This window comes from Procambarus clarkii, chromosome 76 (assembly GCF_040958095.1).
Source record: "Procambarus clarkii isolate CNS0578487 chromosome 76, FALCON_Pclarkii_2.0, whole genome shotgun sequence".
Classification (NCBI taxonomy): Eukaryota; Metazoa; Arthropoda; class Malacostraca; order Decapoda; family Cambaridae; genus Procambarus; species Procambarus clarkii.
The window spans coordinates 14,206,098-14,232,537 of record NC_091225.1 but is presented as its reverse complement, the minus strand read 5'-3'; the positions used below and the strand labels follow the sequence as shown (position 1 = coordinate 14,232,537).

At 39.4% G+C, this 26,440-nt stretch overlaps 1 long non-coding RNA gene across 1 annotated transcript in view; it reads right to left on the bottom strand.

Moving 5' to 3' along the window:
- Nucleotides 1–370: 370 nt before the first annotated feature.
- The window catches only part of LOC138357168 (uncharacterized), a 255,115-nt gene continuing 229,045 nt past the window's right edge, over nt 371–26,440 (bottom strand). The window contains exon 4 of the long non-coding RNA XR_011224847.1: nt 371–1,158. This is a non-coding gene — a long non-coding RNA (uncharacterized lncRNA). The remainder of the gene's footprint in view (nt 1,159–26,440) is intronic.

Here is a 26,440-nt window from a genome sequence, read left to right as displayed (position 1 = left end):
TGAAACAGAAGGTGCATTAGGTAAAGGGTTAGAATGAGCTGGTCTGGACTGGCTGTGGGTATAAGTTTTGCTACTCTGTGGGGTATAATTATTTTTATTGGGCCTTTTGCCCGCCAATTGGTAGTTTTCTGCCAACTTGGCCAAATCCCCTATTTTAGAATTTAACTCTATCCTTCCTTTAATGTACTGTGAAACATTCTCTGGCATAATATCTATAAAATGCTCCATTAAAATTAAGTTCCTGAGAGCCTCGTATGTTTCGGCTTTCGCCGAGCGAATCCATCTATCAAACAATCGAATTTGATCATTCACAAATTCAGTGAGCGGTTGGTTGTGAGTAGGCCTAAGGTTACGATAAACTTGGCGGTGAGCTTCAGGAGTAATTTCATATGCCCGCAAAATACATTCCCTGACTTTATCATATTCGAAACACTCGTCGTCAGGCATGTTTATGAAAATATCTTGTGCTTTACCCCTAAGTCTTCCCTGTAGGATTTTCACCCACTCTTCCTTTGGCCAGTTCATGGACATGGCCAATCTCTGAAAATGGTTGAAAAACCTTTCAGGGTCTGACTCGGAAAATTCAGGCAAATTATGCTTTTTCTCATAATGCCTGGGGTTTGAATCCCCGGCAGGTGGAGGTCCAGTGGCATTCACTCTAATTCTAGCCTCCTCGGTTTTGAGTCTTTGCTCCTCTAATTTTATTTTTGCTAACTCTAAAGCTAATTCTCTCTCCCTATGAGTTGCACTTTCTGCTTGGCTAGGCTGGCATAAAGGTGTATCACTTGCCAATAGTTCTTCATCAATACAATGTTGTAATATTTCATTCACCAAAGTCCACTTTTTATCTGCGACATTTAATTCTAGGCCAAATTCCTGGCCTAACAATACTAAATTAGACTTTTTAAGTTTCTTTATCTCTACCACTGAAGGCTCCCTTGCCAGTTTCTGCATTTCAGAAGACATCACTAATAATTTTAGCTCCCAGCCAAAGAAAAAATTAAAAAATAAAAATTGGAAAAAAAAAACAAAAATTTGCACGGCCCCTAACACAAGGCCACACGAACCTTAATCGTGAAGGGATCCAGCTGGGTGTTCAGTCAGTGCAAGAATGTCCTTTGCTAGATGAGCTGGACCCTAGGCTAGCACACAACCGTTCTGCGGAAAACAAAAAATTTTAATTTCGGCACTCAAGAATCTAATTTTTTACACTTATAATGTTCCTCCCGGACTGGCCAACCACTTGTTATAAATAACAGTGGGTGGGCTATGGGGTACTGGTACTATTAAGGGGTAAGAGTAGTTAGAAGACAAGAGTATCAAATATGGGAGAGCTAAAAGGCCCGGCCCCCAAAATAAACTATCCACAGTAGTAATAACTTGCTACTAGACCATATATGTTAGTCTAAGGGTTGATCAATGCGCTCCCACACTGGAAGAAGAGATACTCTGTAATTCATGTACTTATTTATTAACCCCTTAACAACCCCCCATATACACTCACACCAATAACAATAATAATAATAACTTTACCACACTATCTTACGTTAACAGCCTTGGTCCACGTAGGCAGGATCCAAGGTTTACACTAATAACAAGCTAGGGTAAAGTACTACTGGATAAGCACTGAAGCTGGATGCAGCTTAGGGTAGGGAAACCACGTGGGACCCTAATACAAAACACAACACTTAGGGGTACCCAAAACACTGGCAAATACTACCCCCAGGTCTCACCAATCGTTACTACCAGAGTAGGTACACTTAATAATGCCCCGTACTTAACTTAAGGATACAGGAACTTCAGGTAAGGGAAATAAGTAAGAAGAGAAGGGAGAAGAGTAGGGGTGCAGCCACAGAGTAGGTTTTGTCCGCACGAACACCAGCCAGAGAAGAGAGAGCTAGCGACCAGCTGGCCTCCCTCATGTCGTGGTGCCGGAAGGAGCCTAATTGATCGTGCAGCTAAGCACATTAAAGATCTTCCCCTATGCAACGTATTGTTACTCTATGAATGATTAGAAAGTATTAGTAAGCAAAGTTGGTGCCTATGTTATTATTTAATAATCAACCCCCAGCTCAGTCTTTAAATGCTCTTTGAGAAACAATAATAGTCTTACGTCTGGCAGGGAAGATACAAACAATTGCCGTTCAAGATGCACTTAACTGTACTACTAGAAAGTTTAATAGCTCAATTTTGACCTCTGGTTTCTACTGGAGAACCCAGGGTCGTAACACTGTCAACCACCAAAATCTTCTTCTTAAATTACATCATTATGGAGTCAGAGGACACTCCCTACAATACCTCAAATCCTACCTTACTGACAGGCTCCAGTTTGTTTATGTGAATAATACAATTTCTCCCACCCTACCCATCAACATTGGTGTTCCCCAGGGCAGCATACTTGGCCCTCTCCTCTTTCTCATCTACATTAATGACCTTCCAAATGCCTCCCAACACCTCAAACCAATTCTATTTGCTGACGACACAACCTTCATTTACTCCAGTCCTGACCCCCTTGCTCTAAATGCCACAGTAAATACTGAGCTAAATAAAGTCCATCTGTGGCTAACTGCCAACAAACTCACCCTTAACATTGACAAAACTTTCTATATTCTGCTTGGCAATAAATCCTCTAATCAAATAAATCTCAAAATAAACAATACCCAAATTTGTAACAAATTAGATGGCAAATTCCTTGGCATTCTTATTGACCACAAGCTGAATTTCCAGGGACACATACTAAACATATCAAAAAAAGTTTCAAAAACTGTGGGCATTCTTTCTAAGATCAAATATTATGTACCACGCCCTGCCCTTGTGACTCTATTACTCCCTTATCTATCCATATCTCAACTCAGATTCAGATTCAGATTCAGATGTTTATTCAGGTAAGGTATATACATACAAGTGATGTTACATTAATGGATTGATATATAGATAGAGCTAGTACATACAATGCCTAAAGCCACTATTACGCAATGCGTTTCGGGCAAGAAAAACATTAATATCTAGAACTTAATACTAATTGAGCATAAAGATTAAAAGGTGTTGAGAACAAATACAAATAAAGATAAAAAAAAAAGGGGGGAACATGACTGAAAAAAGCAGCACAAATACAATAGGTTGACAAACAGTGTTGATTAAAGGAGTGAAGTAGATTACAGGGAATTTATTAGGTAGTGTTTAGTTTTTATCTTAAACTGGTTGAGAGAGGTACAGTCTTTAACATGGTTGGGAAGGTCATTCCACATTCTGGGCCCCTTGATTTGCAGAGCATTACTAGATTGATTAAGACGTACTCTAGGAATATCAAAGCTGTATTTATTTCTGGTGTGGTGCTCATGGGTTCTGTTACAACCTTCTATGAAGCTTTTAAGATCAGGATTGGCATTATGGTTTAGCGTTTTATATATGTATAATACACATGAGAGAATGTGCAGTGACTTAATATCTAACATATTAAGAGATTTGAGTAGGGGTACCGAGTGATGTCTGGGGCCAGAGTTGGATATTGTCCTAATAGCGGCTTTGTGTTGGGTAATTAGAGGACGTAAGTGATTTTGGGTAGTAGAACCCCAAGCACAAATACCATAGTTGAGATAAGGATAGATAAGGGAGTAATAGAGAGTCACCAGGGCAGGGCGTGGTACATAATATCTGATCTTGGAAAGAATGCCCACAGTTTTAGAGACTTTTTTTGATATATTTAGAATGTGTCCCTGGAAATTCAGCTTGTGGTCAATGAGAATGCCAAGGAATTTGCCATCTAATTTGTTACAAATTTGGGTATTGTTTATTTTGAGATTTATAAGACTAGAGGATTTATTGCCAAACAGAATATAGAAGGTTTTGTCAATGTTAAGGGTGAGTTTGTTGGCAGTTAGCCAAAGATGGACTTTATTTAGCTCAGTATTTACTGTGGCATTTAGAGCAAGAGGGTCAGGACTGGAGTAAATGAAGGTTGTGTCGTCAGCAAATAGAATTGGTTTGAGGTGTTGGGAGGCATTTGGAAGGTCATTAATGTAGATGAGAAAGAGGAGAGGGCCAAGTATGCTGCCCTGAGGAACACCAATGTTGATGGGTAGGGTGGGAGAAATTGTATTATTCACAGAAACATACTGGAGCCTGTCAGTAAGGTAGGACTCGAGGTATTGTAGGGAGTGTCCTCTGACTCCATAATGATGTAATTTAAGAAGAAGGTTATGGTGGTTGACAGTATCAAAAGCTTTACGCAGGTCCACAAATAACCCAACCGGGAACTCCTTTTTATCAAGAGCTGTATGAATCGAGTTAAGCATACTAATAAGTGCATCATTAGTGCTTTTTTTGGGTCTGAAGCCATATTGGCAAGGGCTAAGTATATTGAGTTTGGCTAGATATGAGTAAAGCTGCTTGTATATAAGTTTTTCAAAAATTTTTGACAAGTTTGGCAGGATTGATATAGGTCTGTAGTTGTTAACATCTGTGGGGTCACCACATTTGTGGACAGGCGTTACTCTAGCTTTTTTTAGAATATCGGGAAAGGTTTGGAGTTCAAGTGACTTGTTGAAGAGCAAAGCAATAGCAGGGGCTAAAGATCTGGAGGCTTTTTTGTAAATTAAAGTTGGTATCTCCTCAAGGGCACCAGACTTGGTTTTAAGGGAAAGGATTATCTCATTGACGTCAGTGGAGTTAATAGGCTTTAGGTACAGAGACTGTGGATAGTTACCTGTAAGATAGTCCTTAATGTCGGTACTGGAAGATGGAATATCATTTGCAAGGGATGAACCAATGGAAGAGAAGAACCTATTGAACTCAATAGCAGAATCAGAGGCTGAAAGCTGACCATCGTTATTAGATAGGAGAGTCGGTTTGTTATTTAAAGATTTCTTTGATCCCAATATTTGTGAAATTGTGCTCCAAGTTTGTTTAATGTTGCTCTTTATTTGAGTAAATTTATCTTCGTAGTATTTAGTTTTGGCTCGTCTAATTATCTTAGATAGCAATAATGAGTAATTCTTTGAGAATTCTTTGGAGACAATTCCTAACCTATACTTCTTCTCAAGGTCGTGTTTTTTGTTAATGGATTTCAGTATTCCCTTTGTAAGCCAAGGATTGTTAAGCCTTTTGCTTGTGACTTGTTTAGTAAGCCTAGGACAGTGGGGAACTATGGTATTTGTGCTTGGGACTCTACTACCCAAAATCACTTACGTCCTCTAATTACTCAACACAAAGCTGCTATTAGGATAATATCTAATTCTAGCCCCAGACATCACTCGGTACCCCTACTCAAATCTCTGAATATGTTAGACATTAAGTCACTGCACATTCTCTCATGTGTATTATACATATATAAAACGCTAAACTATAATGCCAATCCTGATCTCAAAAGCTTCATAGAAGGTTTTAACAGAACCCATGAGCACCACACCAGAAATAAAAACAGTTTTGATATTCCTAGAGTACGACTTAATCAAACTAGAAATGCTCTACAAATCAAGGGGCCCAGAATGTGGAATGACCTTCCCAACCATGTTAAAGACTGTACCTCTCTCAACCAGTTTAAGTTAAAAACGAAGCTATACCTAATAAATTCCCTGTAACCTACCTTACCCTTCTATTGTCAACCAATGTCTGTTTTTCTTTAAAGAGCGCTGTTTGTCAACATAATTGTATTTGTGCTGCTTTTTCATCTATGTTTTCATTTCTTGTTTTCATTCTACTCATTATGCTCAATTAGTATTAAGCTTGTCATTTAAGTTTATCATGCCCGAAACGCTTTGCGTAATAGTGGCTTTAGGCATTGTATGTACTAGCTCTATCTATAAGTCAACCAATCTTTGTAAAAATTTATTGTATGTATGTACCTTACCTAAATAAAATTATTATTATTATTATTATTATTATTATTATTATTATACAACTATGTTATTGGAATTTTATGTATTTTTGGAGTAAGTTTATACATGTGAACTTGTCTTCAGCTCTCATATGTGACAATCAGGAGTGAAAGTGTTGGAAAGTATGGTTACATTAGAGTGATGGTGACACTGAATTGATGGTGACACTGAAGTGATGGTGACATTGGGGTGATGGTGACACTGGAGTGATGGTTATATTGAAGTGATGGTGACACTTTAGTGAAGTATGGCTCCCTGTCTAAACTTCAAACCTCTCAGAAGTAACCCATGGCTCCAGAAACTGCACAACCTTGTGCAAATGCAATCTGAAGCTTGTGACGATAATCTCCTTCAAGAGATTGAGCCTGCTCTTCCCTCCATAATTACGTCGTTGAAATTATATAAAACGACTATGGAAGACATGTCCAACAACGACAACAACACCAGCAAGGCTTGCCAGAGCGCAAAACGTTGCAGCCAGACACCTGTTCGGACTCAAACCGCCAAACTACATGTTGATCGCTACCGGCTCCGCTGATTGGTCGCCGGTCTGGCTGCACCTGCCTCGCCCCCCCCCCCCATACTACTTGATGTCTGGGGTCGCCACGACCTCAGACCTCAGAATATTTTGTGCTCTCGTTGTCACCACTCCTCCCGGCTAGACGCTAGCGTGTACTGAGAGAAGTGGTGGCTTTAAGCCAATATTCCAGCACCTCCCAATTATTTCTGTATTGCACTTCTTGTTATTTTGCCTTAACGTAACTTTTCATTGTGTCATTTAAGTATTCTTATTATTTTGATTGATTGATTTTATTATACAAATTTGTTTGTCCATTTTTTCATGTTTTGATTTATTTAACGTAATTAAAATTTCATTGTTAAAGTTTACTTGTGTTTTGTGTGTCTTCTCCTTACCTTACCACAGACGAAGTTCCAGTTTTTCTATTTTTTTTTTATAACTATGTGACGAGGCCATACCCCTAGCCTTAAACAGCCGAACACCAACGCGTTACCGTCACAAGTTATATGGGGGCCTGTCCTAGGAGCTTCACTCAGGTACTGGTGCCAAGTGGTAATTTATGGTAAGCGTAGTTAACTTTGTTAACGTAGCTTTTACTGTTTTTCATATTCAATTTCATTTTTTATAAGGTGCGGTGTATTGTGCATTACGAGAGTAACATATGGTGAAGGTGAGACAACTTTGGATTACGTGGTGACTGTAGGCCGCAGTCATACTCTTAATTGGTCATCTCTCCCTCCGTGTTATTACTCGTGTTTACCATCTATGTCCCTTGAATATTTCTCATTCTGACAGATCATCATATTGGTACCCTGGTACTGTGGTCTGCCCCGGGTCAAGAGTACCCAATCTTCTGCAATCTGACTGTAGGAGGACAAAGAGGGCCATAGTTCCTCTAGCTCGAACTTTAGTTGCTGAATTGGGACCTCAGCAGCAGTTCTCGTCACCAGTTGACACCTCGCACCCCTACACGTCAGTCAGAGATGATGATACATACAACGGTAGGGAATTAGCTTATTTTTTCAGAGCACAAAAGTTCGCTAATTCTGTAAGTATCATATTAAATTCAGTAGGAAAAACTTGCTTTATGTCCTATAGAGACGTGGCAAGGTATGCCTACATCCTTGGACTACCAATTTTACTTTTGAGACAATTTACTGTTTCATTTGTTTTCGAAACTTTGTTTCATTTGTTAGTGGGATTTTCTTGCCCTTATCCTCTTACATGAGTACCGGGTACAAGATTTCCTGCGCCTTTGATTTAATTTAATCATTTAACATCTTTTACTTAACTTTAATTGTTAAAGATCTCACAGGATAGGTACCAGTTGCCACGTTGTCCTGTTTCTGACATTCACTATTGAATATTCGTGTACCTTTATTTGCTAATTTCACCATGTTTCGTCTCCAAGCTTTCCGTAACAATCCAGCAGGTGAAATAGGGACTTTAAGTCGTGCCAAGAAGACTGAGTTACAAACTCTTGCACATGAGTATCAACTAGAAGTTCCCTACCAAGCCAACAAAAATGACCTACACAACCTGTTGCTGGATTACTATTTAGAGCAAGGTAAGATAGACTCTGAAACTCATGAAACTTACTATATTGCAGGAAAAACTAATTTGGCAACGATGAAACTCCAATTGGAACTGGCCAAGATTGAACGTGAGCAGCAAAGGGAAGCCCTCGAACAACAAGAACGAGCAGCTGCCATACGAAGGGAAGAACAAGAACGTGAGATTGCCTTACTCCAGGAGCGGGAACGCATACGGCTTGAAACCAAACAACGCGAGTTGGAAATGCAACGTGAACATGACAAGCAACAAGCGACTCTGGCTCTTGAGTGTCGTCAACGAGAATACACGTTGGAAACTTCCCACCTCGCTCAACGCCAGCAAGCTACTGCCAATCTTCCCGTCAGTTTTAATATATCACATGCAAGTAAGTTAATGCCATCCTTTGTAGAAGCAGAAGTTGATGTGTTCTTTACCACCTTTGAAACCCTTGCTAATCAACTCAGTTGGCCTGTCGACCAATGGGCCACACTTCTCAGAGTCCATCTTACAGGTAGAGCTGCAGTCACACTCAGTACTTTGGCGTCTGAGAATGACTACTACACTCTGAAACAAGCAGTGTTGGACGCCTACCTCCTCTCTACTGAAAGTTATAGAAGGAAATTCCGTGACCACCTGAAGGCAAGTACCACTACCTTCCTCGAGTTTGCTAACACGAAACGGAGGTATTTCATGAAATGGCTGGAAGCAGCACATGTCTCTACTTTTACAGAACTCGTCAACCTGATGCTTGTTGAAGAATTCTTGAGACGTGTGCCACCTCCTGTCCGCCTCTACTTAGCAGATAAAGAAGAAACCGACTACCTGAAGTGTGCTAAGTCGGCTGACACTTACAGCCTCATCCACCGGCTGACACCCGAACCATCCTCCAGTAAGAAGTCGTGGTACAGTTACGAGAAGGTGAGCCCCGATCAAGCTGGTTCACAACTGTACTGCAAGTATTGTAGACTCTATGGACATACCATAGACAAGTGTGGTAAGTCTCAATACAAGGGAACCACTGACCAACAAAGACCCAAACCAACTCCTCCTAAGTCCGGTAAGCCTGTGATGAATGTTGGTGTTGATGTTAATGATCTTTCTCTTTTCAGTAACCACCTGTATACTGGAACTGTCTCTGCCAACGGTTCAAATCCGGAGGGACGTTTCAAATTGAAGATCTTGAGGGACACAGCGGCTCTACAATCGATCATCTTGAAGTCGGCTGTGCCCAACATCGTCTACACCGGAGAAACCGTCTTCATCACTGACCTCACTGCTACCACTCCATACCCTCTCGCCAGAGTCCACCTGGATTGTCCCTACGTGAACGGGGAAGTCCAAGTCGCCGTCAGGGAAAAGCCTTTTCCCATGCCTGGAGTGCAACTTCTCCTAGGCAACGACTTGACAGAAGACCTGCAACCGACCAACCTGATCGTCATGGACAAACCCCAGGTGTGTAACTCTGTGCCAATAAACCCAATTCTTGAGTATGTTCCAGCAGAGGTTCAAGAGAGTGATGAAGTTTCTCCTCCGGTTCTCGTGACCACCCGTGCACAAGCCGCACGTCCACAGCCAGCTGACCCTACTGCTACCGCTGTCCCTCAAGACCCTCAGAAACTACCCCCGCATCTGACCAAGTTGGAGTTCCGTAAGTTGCAGAGGGAAGATCTTACTTTAACACCATTGTTTTTCCAGGCTGAGACTCAACCCGACAGTATTTCTGGGTTCTTCCTAGAGAACGACTTGCTCTACCGCAGATATAGACCCAGTAAACTGAAGGAGGAGGACGATTGGGCCAACATCGAACAACTTGTGATTCCTACCAGCCTGCGGCCCACTATTCTACACCTGGCCCACGGAGCATTCTCCCACTACGGCTTCAACAAGACTTACCATGGGATTCGTCAAGACTACTACTGGCCAGGTATGGTAAATAACGTCAAACAGTACGTAAAACAGTGTCATACATGTCAGATGGCAGGCAAACCGAACGTCTCCATTCCCAGAGCACCACTGATTCCCATACAGGTGCCTGCGGAACCTTTCCACAGACTCATAATAGACTGTGTTGGTCCTTTACCTCGGACCAGTTCAGGTAACGCCTACATCCTAACCATCCTGTGTCCTACCACCAGATTTCCCATAGCAGTTCCAGTGAAGAACATCACGGCTGCTACGGTTATCAAACATCTATTGAAGATCTTCACTCAATACGGATTTCCCAGGGAGATTCAAAGTGACTGTGGTACCAACTTCACCAGTGATCTCTTCAAAAGGACACTGGAGGAGTTCAACATCAAACAGGTATTGTCCAGCCCCTATCATCCTGCTTCACAGGGTTCTCTTGAACGTAGTCATCAGACCATCAAAGCACTCTTGAAAAAGTTTTGTAGTGAAACCTCGAAGGATTGGGATAAGCAGATTGACCTTATAATGTGTATTTTCAGAAGTCTCCCCAATGAGTCCCTAGGAGTATCTCCTTATGAGATGCTCTACGGCCGTAAGTGCCGTACTCCCCTTAAGGCTTTCAAAGACTCTCTCAGAGATGCCACCTTCAGTGAGCATCAGAATGTGCCCCAGTTTCTTCAAAACCTTCAACACATTCTAGAGAGAGTCCACCGTTTTGCCCATAATAATCTATTGAAAGCCCAGGTGAGAATGAAGACTCATTACGACCAGACCAGCAAAGTAAGAAAATTCAAGCCGGGAGACTTCGTCCTTGCCTATTTCCCTATCCCAGGTTCACCTTTACAAAACAGGTTTTCAGGACCCTACTGCGTCAAAGAGTGCAGGAATAATAACAACTACGTAATACAAACTCCAGATAGGCGGCGGAAGACCCAGCTGTGCCACGTCAACCTCCTGAAGCAATATAATGGTACTCCTCCCACTGTCTTGACTAACTATTCTACTTTCACAGAACCCTACATCCACAGTGAGACCTTCCCGGCTTCTCCTCCCGAAAGCACTGACAAGGAGTCAGCACTTTCTAATTCCGAAATCCTTAATGATCTTCCCAAATACTTTCAGGATAATCATAGTGCACCTCTCGTCAAGATCTTCAGAGAACATCAAGAGTTGTTCAGGGATGATCCCCAAGAGTGTAATGTTACCCAGCACGACATCCAACTGCTCCCCGACACCCGGCCGATTCGTCAACCCTTCTACCGAATCAGCCCGAGCAAGAAGGAAGTCATGCGTGCTGAGGTGCAATACCTCTTGGATCATGGACTGGCTACACCTTGTGAGTCCCCCTGGGCCTCACCTTGTATCTTGGTGCCCAAACCCCAAGGTAAGGTGCGGTTGTGCACTGACTATCGTAAACTGAACTCTGTCACTGTCAAGGATGCTTACCCCTTGCCAAGGATAGATGACATCCTTGATGCCATTGGTAGTGCCCAGTACTTGTCCCAAGTGGACTTGCTTAAGGGGTACTATCAAGTGTGTCTAACGGAGCGCGCTAAAGAGATATCTGCCTTCATCACTCCTTTTGGACTTTTCAGATATGAACGCCTTCCTTTCGGACTATGTAATGCCCCGGCCACCTTTCAAAGAGCTGTCAACCGTGTCATCCAGGGCTTGGATAACACATACGCCTACCTGGACGATATCGTCGTAGCCTCCAACTCCTGGAGTGAACATCTGCTCCAGCTGCGACGTCTGTTCTCCAAGCTCCTGACAGCCGGCCTCACCATCAACCTGGGCAAGTCCACTTTTGCGAAAGGTAAAGTGCGTTATCTGGGTCATGTTATTGGGAGTGGCAGCATAGCTCCGTTAGACTCACACACTCAAGCCATCCAACAGTATCCACAGCCTACCACCAGGAAGCAGCTCCTGCGCTTCCTTGGTCTTGCCTCTTACTACCGTAGGTTTGTGAGGAATTTCAGTACAGTCGCCACACCTCTAATTCTATTAACCAGTCCCAAGCAACGGTATAATTGGACCCTACAACAAACCGTTGCTTTCGAACAACTCAAATTCCTCCTCTGTTCTAACCCCATTCTCGCCTCTCCAGATATCACCAAGCCTTTCGTCCTTCATGTCGACGCCAGTGGTACCGGCGTTGATGGTGTCCTGATGCAACAACGAGGCGAGGAGGTTCTACCTGTCAGCTACTACAGCTACAAACTGAAACCACACCAGAGGAACTACAGCACTATTGAAAAGGAGCTACTATCCATCGTCCTGAACCTCCAACACTTCGCTCCGTACCTACAAGGCGCCGGGTCTACCACCATCTTCTCAGACCACAACCCTCTCCGCTTCCTACATCAAGCCCAATTCACCAACCAGCGTCTTCTACGATGGGCTCTGTATTTACAAGACTTCAACCTGGAGATCCGCTATATCAAGGGTTCTGACAACACCATAGCCGATGCCCTCTCCAGAGTTTATGAAGTAGAAGCGACTCCATCCATTACTCCACCACATAACGACGTACTTCTTCCAGAACCGCAGGCTTCAGGGGAGAGTTGTGACGATAATCTCCTTCAAGAGATTGAGCCTGCTCTTCCCTCCATAATTACGTCGTTGAAATTATATAAAACGACTATGGAAGACATGTCCAACAACGACAACAACACCAGCAAGGCTTGCCAGAGCGCAAAACGTTGCAGCCAGACACCTGTTCGGACTCAAACCGCCAAACTACATGTTGATCGCTACCGGCTCCGCTGATTGGTCGCCGGTCTGGCTGCACCTGCCTCGCCCCCCCCCCCCATACTACTTGATGTCTGGGGTCGCCACGACCTCAGACCTCAGAATATTTTGTGCTCTCGTTGTTACCACTCCTCCCGGCTAGACGCTAGCGTGTACTGAGGGAAGTGGTAGCTTTAAGCCAATATTCCAGCACCTCCCATTTAATTTTGTATTGCACTTCTTGTTATTTTGCCTTAACGTAACTTTTCATTGTGTCATTTAAGTATTCTTATTATTTTGATTGATTGATTTTATTATACAAATTTGTTTGTCCATTTTTTCATGTTTTTATTTATTTAACGTAATTAAAATTTCATTGTTAAAGTTTACTTGTGTTTTGTGTGTCTTCTCCTTACCTTACCACAGACGAAGTTCCAGTTTTTTCTATTTTTTTTTAATAACTATGTGACGAGGCCATACCCCTAGCCTTAAACAGCCGAACACCAACGCATTACCGTCACAAGTTATTTCGGCCCTCCAAGCCACAGTCACCCGACAACAACAAACCATAGACCGCCTCCTTGAATCGTCGACGAACAACAACCAAGAAATTCTCAACTTACAAACTGTTGTAAATGGTGCAATGGATCAAATACATAAGATTCAGGCCGAGGAAACCCTCTCAGCTCAAAGTGACCTCCTTCAAAAGCTGGAAAAACAGATCAATCTCCTTCAGATTCTCCGCTTACTTCAGGTATAATCACCGATAGCACTACAGACCACTACCCCACATTTCTCTTAACTAACATTAGCAAACCACCTCTAGAAACAAGGGAGTTAAGCTTTAGGCAGCACAATGAAACTGCTATAAACAATTTTATAACTGCTGCTGATAATGTCAACTGGGAGTCCGAGTTAGGTAACATAGGGGACATCAACCTAGCAGTGCAATCTTTTCTACAAACAACTCTTAGCATTTATAACACCCACTGTCCTAGGCTTACTAAACAAGTCACAAGCAAAAGGCTTAACAATCCTTGGCTTACAAAGGGAATACTGAAATCCATTAACAAAAAACACGACCTTGAGAAGAAGTATAGGTTAGGAATTGTCTCCAAAGAATTCTCAAAGAATTACTCATTATTGCTATCTAAGATAATTAGACGAGCCAAAACTAAATACTACGAAGATAAATTTTCTCAAATAAAGAGCAACATTAAACAAACTTGGAGCACAATTTCACAAATATTGGGATCAAAGAAATCTTTAAATAACAAACCGACTCTCCTGTCTAATAACGATGGTCAGCTTTCAGCCTCTGATTCTGCTATTGAGTTCAATAGGTTCTTCTCTTCCATTGGTTCATCCCTTGCAAATGATATTCCATCTTCCAGTACTGACATTAAGGTCTATCTTACAGGTAACTATCCACAGTCTCTGTACCTAAAGCCTATTAACTCCACTGACGTCAATGAGATAATCCTTTCCCTTAAAACCAAGTCTGGTGCCCTTGAGGAGATACCAACTTTAATCTACAAAAAAGCCTCCAGATCTTTAGCCCCTGCTATTGCTTTGCTCTTCAACAAGTCACTTGAACTCCAAACCTTTCCCGATATTCTAAAAAAAGCGAGAGTAACGCCTGTCCACAAATGTGGTGACCCCACAGATGTTAACAACTACAGACCTATATCAATCCTGCCAAACTTGTCAAAAATTTTTGAAAAACTTATATACAAGCAGCTTTACTCATATCTAGCCAAGCTCAATATACTTAGCCCTTGCCAATATGGCTTCAGACCCAAAAAAAGCACTAACGATGCACTTATTAGTATGCTTAACTCGATTCATACAGCTCTTGATAAAAAGGAGTTCCCTGTTGGGTTATTTGTGGACCTGCGTAAAGCTTTTGATACTGTCAACCACCATAACCTTCTTCTTAAATTACATCATTATGGAGTCAGAGGACACTCCCTACAATACCTCGAGTCCTACCTTACTGACAGGCTCCAATATGTTTCTGTGAATAATACAATTTCTCCCACCCTACCCATCAACATTGGTGTTCCTCAGGGCAGCATTCTTGGCCCTCTCCTCTTTCTCATCTACATTAATGACCTTCCAAATGCCTCCCAACACCTCAAACCAATTCTATTTGCTGACGACACAACCTTCATTTACTCCAGTCCTGACCCTCTTGCTCTAAATGCCACAGTAAATACTGAGCTAAATAAAGTCCATCTTTGGCTAACTGCCAACAAACTCACCCTTAACATTGACAAAACCTTCTATATTCTGTTTGGCAATAAATCCTCTAGTCTTATAAATCTCAAAATAAACAATACCCAAATTTGTAACAAATTAGATGGCAAATTCCTTGGCATTCTCATTGACCACAAGCTGAATTTCCAGGGACACATTCTAAATATATCAAAAAAAGTCTCAAAAACTGTGGGCATTCTTTCTAAGATCAGATATTATGTACCACGCCCTGCCCTGGTGACTCTCTATTACTCCCTTATCTATCCTTATCTCAACTATGGTATTTGTGCTTGGGGTTCTACTACCCAAAATCACTTACGTCCTCTAATTACCCAACACAAAGCCGCTATTAGGACAATATCCAACTCTGGCCCCAGGCATCACTCGGTACCCCTACTCAAATCTCTTAATATGTTAGATATTAAGTCACTGCACATTCTCTCATGTGTATTATACATATATAAAACGCTAAACAATAATGCCAATCCTGATCTTAAAAGCTTCATAGAAGGTTGTAACAGAACCCATGAGCACCACACCAGAAATAAATACAGTTTTGATATTCCTAGAGTACGTCTTAATCAAACTAGAAATGCTCTGCAAATCAAGGGGCCCAGAATGTGGAATGACCTTCCCAACCATGTTAAAGACTGTACCTCTCTCAACCAGTTTAAGATAAAAACTAAACACTACCTAATAAATTCCCTGTAATCTACCTCACTCCTTTAATCAACACTGTTTGTCAACCTATTGTATTTGTGCTGCTTTTTCAGTCATGTTCCCCCTTCTTTATTTGTATTTGTTCTCAACACCTTTTAATCTTTATGCTCAATTAGTATTAAGTTCTAGATATTAATGTTTTTCTTGCCCGAAACGCATTGCGTAATAGTGGCTTTAGGCATTGTATGTACTAGCTCTATCTATATATCAATCCATTAATGTAACATCACTTGTATGTATATACCTTACCTGAATAAACATCTGAATCTGAATCTGAATCTGAACCAGGCGGCTTCCGAAGATGACCAAGAGCAACAAGAACTTCATGACTCCCTGATAATTAGCTCTACTGATCTACCTGATGAACAACAAGGTGAGAATTGTTGTAACATAGCCCACACCCTAATTAATTCAAAGATCGGAGTCAATGTTGAAATCAAATCAGCTATCAGGATAGATAAAAACAGTCCCCGTAGCAGTAGGAGAATGCTCATCAAACTTGCAAATCCCTCTGCGAAGTTTGACCTCATACAATCAGCTGCTAAGTATAAAACCAACCTCTATATAAATGATTGTCTTACAGAGCAACGTGGATCCTCCTCTACAGGCTGCGTCAAATTCGCAAACAAAACCCTGGTCTTATCAAGCAGTGCTACACTAGGAATGGAACGATTTTTGCGAAGGAAAGTACAGGAAAAAGATATGAAATAAAATGTGACCAACAACTACTGGCCTTCTTTAGTGATTGTGGTATATCTGAAAACCTGAACCCGACCAATGCCAGTACTTAATAACTCTTTCAGTGCCTGAGCCTAACCTAACTTTGTCTAAGGTGCTGTCTCTGCCTTACCATTTACCTAATGTTCTCTCATTCATATAATTTCCTAAATAATCCATCAAGTCTCCATGCACTTATGCAAGCATCTACCTCAGTTTCATTGTAAAATTTTACTCTTAAATCTAATCTGACCCTATTCCATTTAAATTTTAAATTTAATTGTATGGATTTATGTCATTTATTGAAATCAATTATTAATCTCATTTTGTTCTTTTAATTAAGTTCATACTAATTATAGGTTAAAAACTAAGCTAAATAAAATTTATTATCTTTAAGATTATTTTACTTTACAATTATCATTTATCAATTTTTTTATATATTCATCTTGACAGTCTCTACTGATTTTTTGTTCTCTCCACCAAACTTGTGTATCCTCCATGGCTATCTAGTGACCTTTATTCTACCTCTAATTGTTTCAGTTCTTTTGTTTACTTGCATTTATTGTTGTGTTTTGCCTTAATTATTCTCTAATTTTAGCAGACTTAATACTTTGTAAGCTCTTATTGTATTAATAATAATAATAATAATAATAATAATAATTTTTATTTAGGTAATGTACATACATAAAGAGATTTTACAAAGTTTGTTGGCTTTATAGATAGAGCTAGTACATACAATGCCTAAAGCCACTATTACGCAAAGCGTTTCGGGCAGGAAAAACATTAATGACTAAAGCTTAAAACTAATGGGTAAAAAGAATAAAATGTGTTGAGTACAAATAAAAATAGAGGTAAAAGAGGGGGGAACATTGTTGAAAAAAGCAGCACAAATACAATTACAAATTATTACAGAAAATTACATTCAGTGTTGATTTGAAAAAAAAAAAAAACATACATGGGTTGACAACAGAGGGGTAAGGTAGGTTACAGGGAATTTATTAGGTATAGCTTCGTTTTTAACTTAAACTGGTTGAGAGAGGTACAGTCTTTAACATGGTTGGGAAGGTCATTCCACATTCTGGGCCCCTTGATTTGTAGAGCATTTCTGGTTTGATTAAGTCGTACTCTAGGAATATCAAAACTGTATTTATTTCTGGTGTGGTGCTCATGGGTTCTGTTACAACCTCCTATGAAGCTTTTGAGATCAGGATTGGCATTATAGTTTAGCGTTTTATATATGTATAATACACATGAGAGAATGTGCAGTGACTTAATGTCTAACATATTCAGAGATTTGAGTAGGGGTACCGAGTGATGTCTGGGGCCAGAATTGGATATTGTCCTAATAGCAGCTTTGTGTTGAGTAATTAGAGGACGTAAGTGATTTTGGGTAGTAGAGCCCCAAGCACAAATACCATAGTTGAGATATGGATAGATAAGGGAGTAATAGAGAGTCACCAGGGCAGGGCGTGGTACATAATATCTGATCTTAGAAAGAATGCCCACAGTTTTTGAAACTTTTTTTGATATGTTTAGAATGTGTCCCTGGAAATTCAGCTTGTGGTCAATGAGAATGCCAAGGAATTTGCCATCTAATTTGTTACAAATTTGGGTATTGTTTATTTTGAGATTTATTTGATTAGAGGATTTATTGCCAAACAGAATATAGAAAGTTTTGTCAATGTTAAGGGTGAGTTTGTTGGCAGTTAGCCACAGATGGACTTTATTTAGCTCAGTATTTACTGTGGCATTTAGAGCAAGGGGATCAGGACTGGAGTAAATGAAGGTTGTGTCGTCAGCAAATAGAATTGGTTTGAGGTGTTAGGAGGCATTTGGAAGGTCATTAATGTAGATGAGAAAGAGGAGAGGGCCAAGTATGCTGCCCTGGGGAACACCAATGTTGATGGGTAGGGTGGGAGAAATTGTATTATTCACAGAAACAAACTGGAGCCTGTCAGTAAGGTAGGATTTGAGGAATTGTAGGGAGTGTCCTCTGACACCATAATGATGTAATTTAAGAAGAAGGTTTTGGTGGTTGACAGTATCGAAAGCTTTACGCAGGTCCACAAATAACCCAACAGGGAACTCATTTTTATCAAGAGCTGTATGAATCGAGTTAAGCATACTAATAAGTGCATCGTTTGTGCTTTTTTTGGGCCTGAAGCCATATTGGCAAGGTTTAAGTATATTGAGTTTGGCTAGATATGAGTAAAGCTGCTTATAGATTAGTTTTTCAAAAATTTTTGACAAGTTTGGCAGGATTGATATAGGTCTGTAGTTGTTAACATCTGTGAGATCACCACATTTGTGGAGAGGCGTTACTCTCGCTTTTTTTAGAATATCTGGAAAGGTTTGGAGTTCAAGTGACTTGTTGAAGAGCAAAGCAATAGCAGGGGCTAAAGATCTGGAGGCTTTTTTGTAGATTAAAGTTGGTATCTCCTCAAGGGCACCAGACCTGGTTTTAAGGGAAAGGATTATCTCATTGATGTCAGTGGAATTAATAGGCTTTAGGTACAGAGACTGGGGATAGTTCCCTGTAAGATAGTCCTTAATGTCAGTACTGGAAGATGGAATATCATTAGCAAGGGATGAACCAATGGAAGAGAAGAACCTATTGAACTCAATAGCAGAATCAGAGGCTGAAAGCTGACCATCGTTATTAGACAGGAGAGTCGGTTTGTTATTTAAAGACTTCTTTGATCCCAATATTTGTGAAATTGTTCTCCAAGTTTGTTTAATGTTGCTCTTTATTTGGGTAAATTTATCTTCGTAGTATTTAGTTTGGCTCGTCTAATTATCTTAGATAGCAATAATGAGTAATTCTTTGAGAATTCTTTGGAGACAATTCCTAACCTATACTTCTTCTCAAGGTCATGTTTTTTATTAATAGATTTAAGTATTCCCTTTGTAAGCCAGGGATTGTTAAGCCTTTCGGTTGTGACTTGTTTTGTAAGCATAGGACAGTGGGTATTATAAAGGCTAAGAGTTTTTTGAAGAAAAGATTGAACTGCTAGGTTGATGTCCTCTATGTTACCTAACTCGGACTCCCAGTTGACATTATCAGTAGCAGTTATAAAATTGTCTATAGCAGTTTCATTGTGTAGTCTAAAACGTATCTCTCTTGACTCAAGAGGTGGTTTGCTAATGTTAGTTAAGAGAAATGTGGGGTAATGGTCTGTAGTGCTATCGGTGATTATACCTGAAGTAAGCGGAGAGGTTATGTTTGTCCAGATGTGATCTAGAGTCGTGGCAGTGCTATCAGTGATTCTAGTAGGTCTAGTGATTAAGGGTATGAGGAAGCAGGAATTCATACAGTTGAGGAAGCTAACAGCAGTAGGGTGTTCAGGCTCGCAGAGGTCAATATTAAAGTCCCCTGCGATAATTAGGTGGTTTTTGTTCAGTCTGTTATCAAGTATTAGATTTCTAAGGTTTGAGTTGAATTCGGACACATCAGTGTTAGGAATTCTATAAACTGCACCCACAGACAGGACAGACTCGGCACCCTTGACTCTGAAGCTGGCGAAGATATACTCCCCATAGCAGTCTCTAGTTCTAATTTCTTTTAAGCATGTTAGTTCTTGGTGGTAGTAAAGAGCAGTGCCACCACCTCTCTGAAGTTGACGACAGTTGTGAATTGCTGAGTAGTTAGGCATGTTAAAGAGTTGAGTAGTATCCTCTTTCAACCATGTTTCAGTAAGTATAATAAAAGAGAATTTGTTGTCAATAGCTTCAATCAAGGCACTAACATCATCGAAGTGTTTACCTAGGGATCTAACGTTCAAATTGATTACAGAGATATTGTGATTATGAGTTAATACATTGTTTACATCATGTGCTGCAAAATATCTGCAATTTAGATCATTAAAGTGATTATTGTCATAGATAGTGGATAAGAGGTTAAGTTCTGGGTCTATACTTGACTGCATAAAAAAAGCTGATTGCAGGAAAAACAAGGAAAGAAAGGCAAATTACAAGGTAGAAATAAGCTATAAAATAGGGAAAAAAAAATGTACACAATACTGTACAAAACAAACACAAAAGGGGCTTACAGGGGTACAATGGAGTAAGGGAGTATGGCTAGGCTAGGCAACCTAGGTAATAAATGAGATTAAAGAAAAAACATATAAACATGGACTATACAAAACACAAGATATAGATATACAAAACAAAAATATAAACAAGACTAAGCAATACAAAAACAAATTGAGCAAAAATGAAAAATGAGGTAGATTGCTTACAAGTACTCTCAGGTACACTGTAAGTAACAATAATATCTCAACTATGGTATTTGTGCTTGGGGCTCTACTACCCAAAATCACTTACGTCCTCTAATTACTCAACACAAAGCTGCTATTAGGACAATATCCAATTCTGGCCCCAGACATCACTCGGTACCCCTACTCAAATCTCTGAATATGTTAGACATTAAGTCACTGCACATTCTCTCATGTGTATTATACATATATAAAACGCTAAACTATAATGCCAATCCTGATCTCAAAAGCTTCATAGAAAATTGTAACAGAACCCATGAGCACCACACCAGAAATAAATACAGTTTTGATATTCCTAGAGTACGACTAAATCAAACCAGAAATGCTCTACAAATCAAGGGGCCCAGAATGTGGAATGACCTTCCCAACCATGTTAAAGACTGTACCTCTCTCAACCAGTTTAAGTTAAAAACGAAGCTATACCTAATAAATTCCATGTAACCCACCTTACCCCCCTGTTGTCAACCCATGTATGTTTTTTGTTTTTTTGTTTTTCAAATCAACGCTGTTTGAATGTAATTTTCTGTAATAATTTGTAATTGTATTTGTGCTGCTTTTTCAACAATGTTCCCCCCTCTTTTACCTCTATTTTTTATATGTACTCATCACATCTTTTCTTTTTACCCATTAGTTTTAAGCTGTAGTCATTAATGTTTTTCCTGCCCGAAACGCTTTGCGTAATAGTGGCTTTAGGCATTGTATGTACTAGCTCTATCTATAAAGCCAACAAACTTTGTAAATATCTTTATGTATGTACCTTACCTAAATAAAGATTATTATTATTATTATTATATAATAGATAATATATATCAATATAGATAAGAATGTCACGATACAATAAGATAAGCAATTACAGGAACAGATGAAAACAAATCTGCTGTAAAATAGAAAGTAATTATAGCAAAACACAACAATATAATAATATAACAATACAATAAGAGCTTACAAAGTATTGAGTCTGCTAAATTAGAGAATAATTATGGCAAAACACAACAATAAATGCAAGTAAACAAAAGAATTGAAACAATTAGAGGTAGAATTAAGGTCACTAGATAGCCATGGAGGATACACAAGTTTGGTGGAGAGAACAAAAAATCAGTAGAGACTGTCAAGATGAATATATAAAAAAATTTGACAAATGATAATTGTAAAGTAAAATAATCTTAAAGATAATAAATTTTATTAAATTAAGCTTAGTTTTAACTTATAATTAGTATGAACTTAATTAAAAGAACAAAAATGAGATCAATAATTGATTTCAATAAATGACATAGATCAATACAAATAAATTTAAAATATAAATGGAATAGGGTAAGATTAGATTTAAGAGTAAAATTTTACAATGAAACTGAGGTAAATGCTTGCATAAGTGCATGGAGACTTGATGGATTATTTAGGAAATTATATGAATGAGAGAACATTAGGTAAACGGTAAGGCAGAGACAGCACCTTAGACAAAGTTAGATTAAGTTAGGTTAGGCTCAGGCACTGAAAGAGTTATTTTAAGTACTGGCATTGGTCGGGTTCAGGTTTTCAGATATACCACAATCACTTAAGAAGGCCAGGAGTTGTTGGTCACATTTTATTTCATATCTTTTTCCTGTACTTTCCTTCTTCGCAAAAATCGTACCATTCCTAGTGTAGCACTGCTTGATAAGACCAGGGTTTTGTTTGCGAATTTGACGCAGCCTGTAGAGGAGGGATCCACGCTGCTTTGTAAGACACTCATTTATATAGAGGTTGGTTTTTGCTTAGCAGCTGATTGTATGAGGTCAAACTTCGCAGAGGGATTTGCAAGTTTGATGAGCATTCTCCTACTGTTACGGGGATTGTTTTTATCTATCCTAATAGCCGATTTGATTTGAACATTGACACTGATCTTTGAATTAATTAGGGTGTTGGCTATGTTACAGCAATCCTCACCTTGTTGTTCATCAGGTAGATCAGTAGAGCTAATTATCAGGGAGTCATGAAGTTGTTGTTGCTCTTGGTCATCTTCGGAAGCTGCCTGGTGAATCTGAAGGAGATTGATCTGTTTTTCCAGCTTTTGAAGGAAATCACTTTGAGCTGAGAGGGTTTCTTCGGCCTGAATCTTAGACAAAGTTAGATTAAGTTAGGTTAGGCTCAGGCACTGAAAGAGTTATTTTAAGTACTGGCATTGGTCGGGTTCAGGTTTTCAGATATACCACAATCACTAAAGAAGGCCAGTAGTTGTTGGTCACATTTTATTTCATATCTTTTTCCTGTACTTTCCTTCTTGCTTGATAAGACCAGGGTTTTGTTTGCGAATTTGACGCAGCCTGTAGAGGAGGGATCCACGCTGCTTTGTAAGACACTCATTTATATAGAGGTTGTATATACATTTATATATTTATAAAGAGGTATTGTTATATTGTTGTGTTTTGCTATAATTACTTTCTATTTTACAGCAGATTTAGTATTTATCTGTTCCTGTAATTGCTTATCTTATTGTATCGTGACATTATCTTATCTATATGCTTACTGATATTGATCCTGATCGAAATCTTCTGTCCCATATCCACACAAATCAGCACATTGGTCATCATTATTGCAGGTATTACACAGCAAATCTTGCAAAAAACAAACTCCTAAATAGCACCTGCTTATCAGTTTACAACCAAAATGTTAGGTCACTTGGTAAACATTTTGATGATATAAATGCACTACTTACAGCACTAGGTACTAAATTATCATTCATCATTTTAACAGAAACTTGGCTAAGTAATGACTATACCCAACTCTACAATTTAGCTGGTTATAAAGCCATTCATAACTGCAGGCCTAATAAAAAAGGTGGTGGTACAGCAATATATTACAAAGATACCTTCATTTGCAATAGTGTTATTAGTGATAGAGACGACTATTGTGAATATACCTTTGCCAAGTTCTTCAGTAAATCCCTTAAATCCTCCCTGACTATCGGTGCCATCTATAGATTTCCTAATACCAACATAACTTTATTCTCTGACAATGTAAGGAATCTTATCATAAATAACAATCTCAACAAATATCACATCATTCTGGGAGGTGATTTCAATATTGACCTGGGTCTTCAAAACAACCCTCAAGTTGACTATTTCCGTAACAGCATGCACTCCTGTATGCTAATCCCCACAATCACCAAGCCCACCCGAGTCACTCAAACATCTGCCACTACCCTGGATCACCTATGGACTAATATAACAGCTCCCCTTACATCTGGGGTAATTTATGACAACAACTGACCACTATCCTACCTTCCTCATAGCAAACATTGACACATCACCACCAGAAACCAAGAAACTTTCATTCAGGCTACATAGTGAATCAGCTTTAGGCAATCTCTCTAATGCACTTCACAATATTAACTGGGAATCTGAATTTAATAATTCACAGGATATAAACTCATCAACTAACCTCTTTCTCTCCAAAACTCTAAGCCTCTACAACACTCACTGTCCCCTCCATACCAAAACAAGTTACTGATAAAAGAAAAAATAACCCGTGGCTCACAAGTGGCATAATTAAATCAATCAACAAAAAACATGAATACGAAAAGAAATTTAGGAGTGGCCTAGTTTCAAAGGAAGTAGTTAAAAGGTACTCATCAGTGCTTACCAGTATCATAAGAAAAGCAAAACATTCATATTATGAGACTAGATTCAAAGAAGCAAAAGGCAACATGAAAAGCACATGGAATACCATCTCTAACATCCTGGGAACTAAACAACACTCCCACAACCAGATAACACTCTCTAAGGATGGCCTTACACCGTCATCTGACTTAGAAATGGCGAATGAATTTAATAGCTTCTTTTCATCGATTGGTGCTAACCTTGCAAGTAAAATCCCACAGACTCAAACACATATCAACACATATCTCTCAGGCAGCTATCCAAACTATCTTCTCCTCTCACCAGTCAGCCCGACAGATGTTGTGTCCATCATACACTCACTAAAAACCAAAGCTGGGAACATCAATGAAATCCCATCCATTGTATACAAGAGCGCCTCCCATGCCCTTGCGCCACCTATAGCTCTGCTGTTCAACAAATCCCTTGAGTGTCATACCTTCCCTGATATCCTTAAAAAAGCAGGAGTAACGCCAGTTCATAAAGGAGGTAATCCGGCAGACATAAACAATTATAGACCAATATCAAACCTACCCATACTATCAAAAATATTTGAAAAAATTATCTACAAACAGCTCTACTCCTATCTCGTAAAATTTGACATTCTTAGCCCCTGTCAGTTAGGCTTCCGCTCTCAAAAGAGTACCAACGATGCAATTATTAGTCTCCTTGGTATAATTTACTCAGCCCTTGACAAAAATGAGTTTCCAATTGGACTCTTCATTGACCTGAGAAAGGCCTTTGATACTGTTAATCACGATTACCTCTAATGTAAACTCCATCATTATGGAATCAGAGGCCATGCACTGGACTATATCCAATCCTATCTTAGTGATAGACACCAATGTGTAGCCATCAATAATATAATCTCTCCCATTCTACCAATAACCGTTGGAGTGCCACAGGGCAGCATCTTGGGACCTCTTCTATTTCTTATATACATCAATGATCTGCCTAATGTCTCTAACATTCTGAAACCTATTTTGTTTGCTGATGATACTACCCTCATCTACTCCAACTCCAACCCACATACACTAAATGATGTTAATAATGAACTAAAAAAAGTCCACTTATGGATGTCAACCAACAAACTAACACTTAACATAGAAAAGACCTACTACATCCTATTTGGAAGCAAATCTACAAATGCAATTCAGCTTCAGATAGACAATGTAAACATTAGCAATAAAAATGATGGAAAGTTTCTTGGCATATTCCTAGACAAGAGACTCAACTTCAGTATCCACATACAACACATAACTAAGAAAGTCTCTAAAACAGTTGGTATACTCTCCAAAATCAGATATTATGTACCTAACTCTGCTCTCATCTCTCTATATTATGCACTAATCTATCCCTATCTCAACTATGGTATCTGTGCATGGGGTTCAACCACTGCAAACCACCTCAAGTCCATCATCACCCAGCAAAAATCTGCTATCAGAATAATATCAAATTCTGCTTTCAGACAACACACAGCCCCCTTGTTTAACTCCCTAAACATGCTAAACATAATCTCACTCCACAAATTCTCTTGTGTCAACTACATTTACAAAACCCTGTTCTTAAATGCAAATCCTTGTCTGAAACTCTTCCTGGACAGATGTAATAGGACCCATTATCACCACACCAGAAATAAAAATCTCTTTGATATCCCCAGAGTTAAACTTAATCTGTGTAAACACTCTATGCAAATAAAGGGACCCAGTTTATGGAACTCACTCCCTACTGAATTGAAAAGCTGTCCAACTTTTACATCATTCAAAATCAATACTAAAAAGTACCTAATTTCATCTTCATAGTTTTTCACTTTTTGCCTTAAAATTGCACTGTATCTATTGCTACCCAATCTCCCAACCTTTATGTTCCCAATTTGAACATCTTTACCATTGTGATCATTGCTGTCTTCTTATATGTGCTGCCAATCTGCTGTATGGTGTTTATAAATCTTGTTTATCTGTATCTTTTGCTACCCAGTCTCCCAATCTTTATGTATCCAATCTGAACATCTTTACCATTGTGATCATTGCTGTCTTATATGTGCTGTCAATCTGCTGTATGGTGTCTATTAATCTTGTTTAAATTACTAATCAAGCTGTCAATGTAATCAATCAGAGCTTTAATATAACAATGTGCTTTAATATACCTACTAAGCTCTCTCATCTCATTTTTCTCTTGCAATGTATCTTTATCATTTATTAATTCTAATAGGAATTACCTACTTAAAATTATCTGCTAGATTAAGGACCT